The following is a 9,239-nucleotide window of genomic DNA, read 5'->3' as shown; positions in this document are numbered from 1 at the left end:
ACTTCAATAAAGGGTCTTAGTATTTAGTCTCGTTCCTAAATCTCCGAGCTCATTCCATCGAGCTCGTGACTCTTGCATACATGGCCCTCACCATTTTTTCTTTCTCGTTAGATGTCACAGAATTCGGAAAGACGGTGGGGGTCATTACGAGCAATCCCTTACGAGCCCAAATCTCCGAGCCCGGAATCGGTCTTTGCCCGGAACCAACGTCGGATAAAAGAATACGAGCTTGCGCGTGAGCAGGAGGACATTCGAGCCCACTATCGTCGTCAGATAGACGAGGTCATTGAAAAGAAGAGAAGAGTTCTTCGGGAAGCCATCTATCCGGAGCCCAACCCTGGACCTAGGCCAATTCCCCTCGACCCAGCGTTAAAAGTCACGGTTGCATACCACCCAGGGGAACTCCAGTTTTCCTTAATGGCGGAGCCTTCGTCTTCGCAGCCTAGGAGGGAGATGTTTGAAGCCGAATTCTACCAGAGCTCGGTTACCACCATCGACCAAATAACTGATATCTTGGCCCTCCATGGCCTTAGTTCGTTGGACACACTGAAGTGTTGAGCTCCGACAAGGCATGAACGGAGTTGTTTCGCTCCTGGGGGCCGCGATTCCAGTGTGAAATACGCGGCCTGGAGCCAGGAACATATAAGGGCAGGAGCTTTGCTGCCCCTGAAGTCCTTTTTCAGAGACTTCATTGATTTCGTTGGGTTGGCTCCATTCCAACTCAACACCAACTCATACAGGGTGCTGTCTGCCCTGAGGTCCTTGTTCCACGAGCTAGGGTGGACAGGGCCTTCACCCCAAGAGATTTTATATCTCTTTTGTTTGAAGAGTAATCCCTCCCGAGCTCGGGGAGGAGATGGTTTTTACTATCTTTCGAGCTACCCCAAAGAGACAAAGATCTTTGAAGATCTTCCGAACCACCCTCCTGACTTCAAGAAGGCTTTTTTCTGGACAGACGGTCTGTCCCCGTCTCGACACCATTCGTTCAGGCGGATTCGTAAGTGTTCTCGTTACTTTCTATTTTTAAGCTCGGAATTTTAGCCCTAAAATCCATATTTAGTTGAAGTGTACCTCGTCTTTCAGCTAACTTTCAGCGTCCCACCCCTGACGAAACAATGAAGGAGCACAGAGAGGCCCTGCTCCGACTCCCCTACGGCAGGAGGTCTCTCTCATTTCTATTACATGAGGACAAGCTACGAGCTTGTGGGTTGTTGGGACAGGGCCAGTCAACCTCTGACTGGTCCAGTAAAAAATATGAACGCTGGGAGGAAGTGCCGCTGCCCACAGGCATCCTTCCTCCGAGGAGAGAAAGGAAAGCATCTCTCCCAATTCGCTCGAGAAGTCCGCAGTCGGGAAATGAGGCCAATGACGAAGCCTCGAGTTCGGACTCCGGTGGAGGTAAAACCCTTCCTACTTCGCGAATGTGGTCCCCCACTTTATTAAAACACAGGCCCAATAGACTAGTCTCATGCCCACATGATAGATACCACTTCTACATATGGAGTTGGGTAGATGACTGTGTCCATAGGTTTGATAGTGGGCTCGGGAAATATGATACCATGTACACCACGGACGAGGTGTGGAATGGGATAGCGGTGCAGTACGGGACCAATGACTATAGGGACCTCTCGAGGTTATCACCAACTTATAGGGAAGGCACTCCCCCCGCCTCTTCTGAAGACGGGGGAATTTCATGGTCCCCAAGCTCAAGCTCGGGGGAAAGTTCCAGTTAGGTTTTTTCTACCATCATTCTATACGTCTGTGATACTGAAGTAACTTGTACACCTCTTTTACTGACTCACTGTGTTGACTTGTGCAGGCGATATGGACTCCAACCTCGACGCCCTTATCGACAATGCGGGTGCCAAGAGGAGCAAACGCCCCAGGGCAGGGGGACTGAAAACCAGCCAGCCTGGGAAAGGCTCCAAGAGATCTAGGAAAACGCCTCCTCCTCCCCCGCCGGCTTCGAGCTCTGCTGCTGCGTCGACTGGCCAGACTAACGCCCCCACGACGATGCCATCCTCGCAGGCCGTCGTCTCTGCGGTGGCACCGGCCTCGCAGGCTGGTGTCCCTGCCGTGGTCGAATCCCAACCTCCTGTGGCGGGTCAAACGTCTTCTGCTCAGCTCGCCAAGAGACCTTCTGCTTCTCGAGCTCAGAATCTAACCATCTCCACCCATATGGACTCATATGTGGTGGATAACGCTGCCGGACCTCATGGATCTACGCTGATTTCGGACGTCATGTCCCGGATCGGCCAGAGCTACGGCAGTTTCGAGGCTCCTCAGTGGCAGTGCCTAACTGGCACCCGAGACCGCACTGTCCTGTACGAGAAGAGTATCGAGCACACTGCCGCGGTAAGTATCCTTCTATATTCCTTTTGCTTACATTCATACTGTCTCGAGGCTAATGGTGGTTTCTTCCTTTTTTCAGGCTCTTGCTTTCACGGCCCAGCTCAATTACAAGCTGAACAACGAGATCCATTCGAGCAGGACTCTCGCCCAAGAGGAGAGGGACCTCCACCTTAGAGCGAATGATGATTTGAAGGCGGCGAATACTAAGCGCGAGGCAGTGGTTAAGGAGCGTGAGGAAATGGCCAAGGAGCTCGGAAAGCTGAAAACTGAACTCGAGGAGCAAAAGAAAGATAACATCCAGCTTCGGGAGACCAATAAGAAGCTCGAGGAAGACAAGACCGCCACCTTCGACCTTATAGAGGATGTCAAAGCTCGCCTTACTACCGAGTACAAAGAAAAGAAGGAAACGGCGGTCGACTCAGCCATGTACCGGATGTGGGCTTATAACGAAGAGCTGGACACCAGCTTTTTGGGTCCCCTCGAGGCACCGTTCCTTGAACGATGGAATGCTCGGCTCGAGAAGGAAGAGGCTGAACGGCTTGAGAAGGAGAAGGCTGAGCAGCTCGAGAAGGAAAAGGCTGCTCCGGGTACCGTTCCGGAGGAAGCTCAGGAGGATAGTCATGCTATTCGTCCTAAGGGGTCCGGTGCCACTAATGCTGAGAAGGCCAAGGAGACTCCTCTTCACTGAATCTGACCTCGGGGAGATCAGTTATCGGGGCTGCGTCCCCTTATGTAATTATTGTAATTTATGCCCATGGGGCTGATACAATTTCTTTAACTAATTCTTTTACATGCTTTACATTTCTTGGCTCGAAATATTTTGCACATTTTTATAATTGATGAACCGGTTATGTTTATTTGTGCATACAAACATAGTTTGGATTTAGGCTCGAAATTCGATGCATTCATGCATAGTTTATTCGAATTATCCGTTTCCGACCTCGTTACTTATCAAGGTCGGATATTACTTTAACCATGAACTCGAAAGTACTTATATGGTATGTAATATGAATGATTTGGTTAATCTTTTTTAGTTACTTTTCCTCATCCTCAGTATTTTGGCTCCGAGGTTAAGAGTTCGAAACTATATTTCTAAGATATTCCAGCCTCGATCTCGACATATTTCGTGATGGGTTTAGGCCTCCATTTATCATCGATCGATAATTTGGCTGGTTTGTTCCAAACCTGTTAAGCTTGCACATCTGGTTAACTCCAAACGTTTTAGGTTTTTGGTAGTTCGGTTATATCCGAACTATCTAAGCCCGCGTATTTGGTTATATCCAAATACTTCGTATGTTTTTGATAACTCGGTTAAGTCCGAACTATCTAAGCTCGCGTATTTGGTCATCTCGAAATACTTCATGTTTGATAATTCGGTTGTGTCCGAACTACCTAAGATTGCGTACTTGGTTATATCCAAATACTTCATGTTTGATAATTCGGTTATGTCCGAACTACCTAAGCTCGCGTATTTGGTCATCTCCAAATACTTCATGTTTGATAATTCGGTTATGTCCGAACTACCTAAGATCGCATACTTGGTTATATCCAAATACTTTATATATTTTTTATTTTTTAAGCTGGAGGTATGTATACCAATGATGCCCCCTTAATATCCTATGAGTGTGACCATAGGTTATTAAATTAAGAGAGTTTGCAAAAATAAAAATAAATTACATGTGTAACAAAGTTGACATTTTATTTGATGAAATTCAAAAACAAACTAACACAGATAGAAAATCATGGTTACAGGCAACAATTTTCCTATACTATTGATAATAAGGTCTAAGGTGTTCGCCATTCCATGCTCGTGGTATGAGGCTCCCATCTAATCTCGCAAGTTTGTATACGCCAGGGCGGATGACTGATTCTATCTGGTATGGTCCTTCCCAGTTTGGCCCGAGTACTCCTGCTGCTGGATCTCGGGTTGCTAAGAATATGCGTCTCAATACCAGATCTCCTACTCCGAACTTTCGATCTCGAACCCTTTTATTGAAATATCTTGTGGTTCGTTGCTGGTAAGCAGCATTTCTCAGCTGAGCCTCCTCCCTTTTTTCTTCGATCAAGTCTAGGGTTTCTTCGAGCTGAGTATGATTGGAACTTTGGTCGTAAATCTGAGTTCGAATCGTTGGAATTTCGACCTCAATGGGCAACATTGCCTCGCAGCCGTATGCTAGAGAAAATGGGGTATGTCCAGTTGATGTCCGAGCTGTAGTTCTATATCCCCAAAGGACTTGAGGTAATTCCTCAGGCCATCGTCCCTTTGCTTCTTCCAACTTTTTCTTCAAAGAACTTTTGAGAGTTTTATTAACGGCTTCGACCTGACCATTCGCCTGAGGGTGAGCCACTGACGAAAAGCTCTTTATTATACCGTTCTTGTTACAAAAGTTGGTAAATAAGTCGCAATCAAACTGGGTTCCGTTGTCAGACAAAATCTTTCTTGGCACCCCATATCGGCATACGATGTTCTTTACCACGAAATCTAGGATCTTCTTCGAAGTTATGGTCGCCAATGGTTCAGCCTCCGTCCATTTTGTGAAGTAATCAACCGCGACCACAGCATACTTTACTCCTCCTTTGCCAGTTGGGAGCGAGCCTATGAGGTCGATGCCCCACACCGCAAAAGGCCATGGGGATGTCAACATGGTCAGTTCGGAAGGTGGAGCTTGGGGTATCGTGGCGAATCTCTGGCATTTGTCGCACTTTTTCACGTACTCGAAAGAGTCCGTTTTAATGGTTGGCCAGAAATATCCTTGGCGTATAACCTTCTTGGATAGGCTATGCCCCCCGGTATGGTCTCCGCAGAACCCTTCATGAATTTCTTCAATAATCTTCTTTGCCTCGGGAGGAGTTACACATCTGAGCAATGGCATGGAATACCCTCTTCTATATAGCCTTCCGTCCAGGATGGTGTAACGAGGAAGTTGATACATTAGTTTCCGAGCCTGATTTCGATCTTTTGGAAGAATTCCATTTTCGAGATACTCAACTATCGGGCTCATCCAGGTCGGCTCTGTCTCGATCATACACACATCTTCCTCGTCAGGCTCAGTAATGCTGGGTGCTGACAGGTGTTCTACGGGTACAACATTCAGCTCCTCATTTTCGGCGGAGGTGGCGAGCCGAGCTAAGGCATCTGCATTTGAGTTTTGTTCTCGGGGAACCTGTTCGATTGCATAAAACTCAAAAAACTCTAATGCGGACTTTGCCTTCTCCAAATAAGCTGCCATTTTTGTGCCACGAGCCTGGTATTTTCCCAAGATTTGATTAACCACGAGCTGGGAGTCGCTGTAGCAATGTATAGCTTTGGCCTTGAGCTCTTTTGCTATTCGTAGTCCCGCAAGTAAAGCCTCGTACTCAGCTTCATTATTAGATGCTTTAAAGCCGAACCTTAACGCAGAGTGAAATTTGCTCCCTGCAGGGGTGATCAGAATAACTCCTGCCCCCGCTCCATTTTCATTTGACGACCCGTCGACGTAAAGTTTCCACAGCTCGTGGTCCGTGGTTGTTACCTCGTCGTCGGCTATACCGGTGCACTCCACTATGAAATCCGCCAACGCTTGTGCCTTAATGGTCGTTCTCGGATGGTAGGTGATCTCGAACTATCCGAGCTCAACAGCCCACTTTAGGAGTCGACCAGACGCCTCTGGTTTAGACAAGACTTGCCTTAATGGTTGATCTGTCAGTACATGGATAGGATGTGCCTGAAAGTAAGGGCGGAGCTTGCGAGATGAGTGGATTAGACTGAGGGCGAGCTTCTCCATCAGTGGATATCTTGATTCTGCCCCCAGTAATCTTTTACTGATATAGTAGACGGGTTTCTGTAATTTCTCTTCTTCTCGCACGAGCACCGCGCTTATCGCGTGTTCGGTAGTTGAGAGGTATACCGTCTCAGGCTTCGATAGGATGGGCGGTTCGGCTTAGTGCTTTTTGAGCTCCTGAAAGGCTAGCTCGCACTCATCTGTCCATTCGAACTTCTTACTTCCTTTTAATAAGTTGAAGAATGGGAGACCGCGGTCCGTTGACTTCGAGATGAACCTGCTCAGAGCTGCCATCCTGCCAGTCAAGCTTTGAACATCTTTATGTTTCCGAGGCGAAGGCATATCGATCAGGGCCTTTATTTTGTCGGGATTAGCCTCGATCCCACGAGAATTGACAATGAAACCCAGAAATTTTCCTGAAGACACCCCAAAAGTGCACTTATGAGGATTCAACTTCATGTTGTACTTTCTGAGCACGCCAAAGCACTCTTCAAGGTCTTCAACATGGTTCTTGTTAAGTTGAGACTTTACAAGCATGTCATCAATATAAACTTCCATGTTGTTCCCTATTTGCTCTGAGAACATCATGTTTACGAGCCGCTGGTACGTGGCTCCGGCATTCTTGAGTCCGAATGGCATGACATTGTAACAGTAGAGCCCTTTCTCTGTGATGAAGCTCGTATGCTCTTGGTCGGGGGCGTGCATGGGAATCTGGCTATATCCAGAATAGGCATCCATGAATGACATCAGACCATGCCCCGCCGTGGCGTCTACGAGCTGGTCAATTCTCGGCAGGGGAAAACAGTCTTTTGGGCAGGCCTTGTTGAGGTCCGAGTAGTCAATGCACGTTCTCCACGTCCCATTGGGCTTCGGGACCAACACTGGATTGGCCACCCAGTCAGGGTAAAAAGCGTCCCTTATGAAATTATTTGCTTTTAGCCTGTCCACTTCCTCCTTTAGCGCTTTCTTTCTGTCTTCATCCAGCTGCCTTCGCTTTTGCTGCTTCGGGGGAAAGCTTTTGTCTATATTCAATGCATGGCTCGCTACATTAGGGCTTATTCCCACCATGTCAGAGTGTGACCACGCGAAGACATCCTGGTTTTTCTTCAGAAAGCAAATTAATTGCTATTTTGATTCGTCTTGGAGGTGTTTTCCGACCTTCACCTTCTTTGAGGGATCAGCTTCTTCGAGCTGAACCTCTTCGAGCTCTTCCAAAGGTTGGAGGTCAACCTTTTCCTCAATCCTCGGATCGATCTCCTCATCAATTTTTAAAACTGTCCCATCTTTATTTTGTATGACAACGAGTGCTTGAGCGCTCGTTTGTTTCTTTCCCCTCAAGGAAATGTTGTAGCACTCCCTTCCTGCCAATTGATCTCCTTTCAATGTTCCGACCCCGCTCGGAGTTGGAAACTTAAGGGCTAGATGTCTTACAGATGAAACTGCCCCCAGCCCGACCAGGGCGGGTATCCCGAGCAATACATTGTAGGCAGATGGTAACTCTACTACCACGAACTCCATCATCTTGGTCACCGAGACTGGATAGTCTCCCAAGGTCACAGGGAGTTCGATGGACCCCATACAGGCGGTTCCTTCTCCAGAAAATCCGTACAAAGTGGTTGCACAAACCTTCAGGTCGCGAAGGGAGAGTCCCATTTTCTCTAGTGTTGCTTTATAAAGAATGTTTACTGAGCTCCCATTGTCTATGAGAACTCGGCGCACTCTTTTGTTGGCAAGCTGCAGGGTGATGACAAGTGGATCATGATGAGGGAACTGTTAGAGAATATTATTTTATTGCTCAATGGAAAAGGTGGAAAAACCAAAAAATACAACTCTATGCAAAAAATACAATAGACAAGGTAATTGATTAAATAAATATTACAACTCAATTGCTCAAAATACAAGTAAATCCAAGGATGTAGAAGAAGAAGATTACAAACTCAATACTATAACAATACATGTAAATAAGAAGAACAAAAGAATGAAAACACAAACTAACTCTCACACAACCAAAGTGTAGAGTAGTGGGGATCACCAACTTGAACAAGGTTCAAGACCTTTGTCCAAAAGCTTATTTCCCCCTATTCTCTAAGCACTAAGGGATCTCTCTAGGAAATAGCTCTCTGGAATTATCAAGCCTTTTGGTGTATTTTTCAGCCAAGTGCTTTGTGGATGAAAAATGGTGTGTCTTACAAGTGAGCATTAGGCTCCTATTTATAGAGTTTGAGATACCCCTTTGAATTTCAAATTCCACCAACCCCCATGGCTGTTACCAATGATAAATTGGGTGTTTTATGGAATTAAAATAGAGATTTGGGAGTTACTTGGCTGTTGGAAACGTTCAAAATTGGATAAAAACCGACTTAGTATGAATCTGTCAGCCACTAGCGCCGCGGCGCTAGTTTCAAGCGCCGTGGCCCTTGGTCAGTTTCAGCAACCAATTTTTTGAGTTTTTTCCAAAACGTTCCAATTTATTCCCACTTGATTTTGTAACTTCCATACACAATATGGGAGTTAAAATCACATCTCTATCAGCCATTTCTCATATGGCTTTATGAAATCCAATCTCAAATGTGTAACATATAATATACACATTATTGGGTAATATTTGGGAGTTACAAATTTGTAACTGATTTTGTAACTCCAAAATATGTCACATTTGGACACACACATGTGTCCAATTTTTTGACTCTCAATAATATGTTACAAGGTGTGACAAATCACATTTGTGTGACAAATCACATTTTGTCACATTATTTAATCTAATATTATATTATATGAAATAATATAACAGGAACTGGACATGGGAGGCATCTTCCTCGATGAAGGTTATAGGCTGAGTTTCAACCCTTTGGCTTTTTGGTGCCCTTGGTTCGGGTTCATAAGGAGACTCGTCCCCTGTCTTCAGCTCATTCACATATCGCTTTTGAGCATTTCTACCCCCTCCTGCGAGATGAGGACCTCCCGAGATGGTTATTACGTCCTCTCCATCTATCGGCGGAGGCCTGTCTTCTTCCCGAGATCGGGAGTTATTATTCTGTGCTGCTGGAAGCGCGACTACTCTCTGGCTGGCAGTAGTCTGTCCAGTACTCTGGTTTTTGACATACTGCCGGAAATAACCTCTCGAGA

Source organism: Humulus lupulus, chromosome 1, assembly GCF_963169125.1.
Source record: "Humulus lupulus chromosome 1, drHumLupu1.1, whole genome shotgun sequence".
In the NCBI taxonomy this organism is placed as follows: Eukaryota; Viridiplantae; Streptophyta; class Magnoliopsida; order Rosales; family Cannabaceae; genus Humulus; species Humulus lupulus.
Note: the sequence above shows the minus strand (reverse complement) of the source record.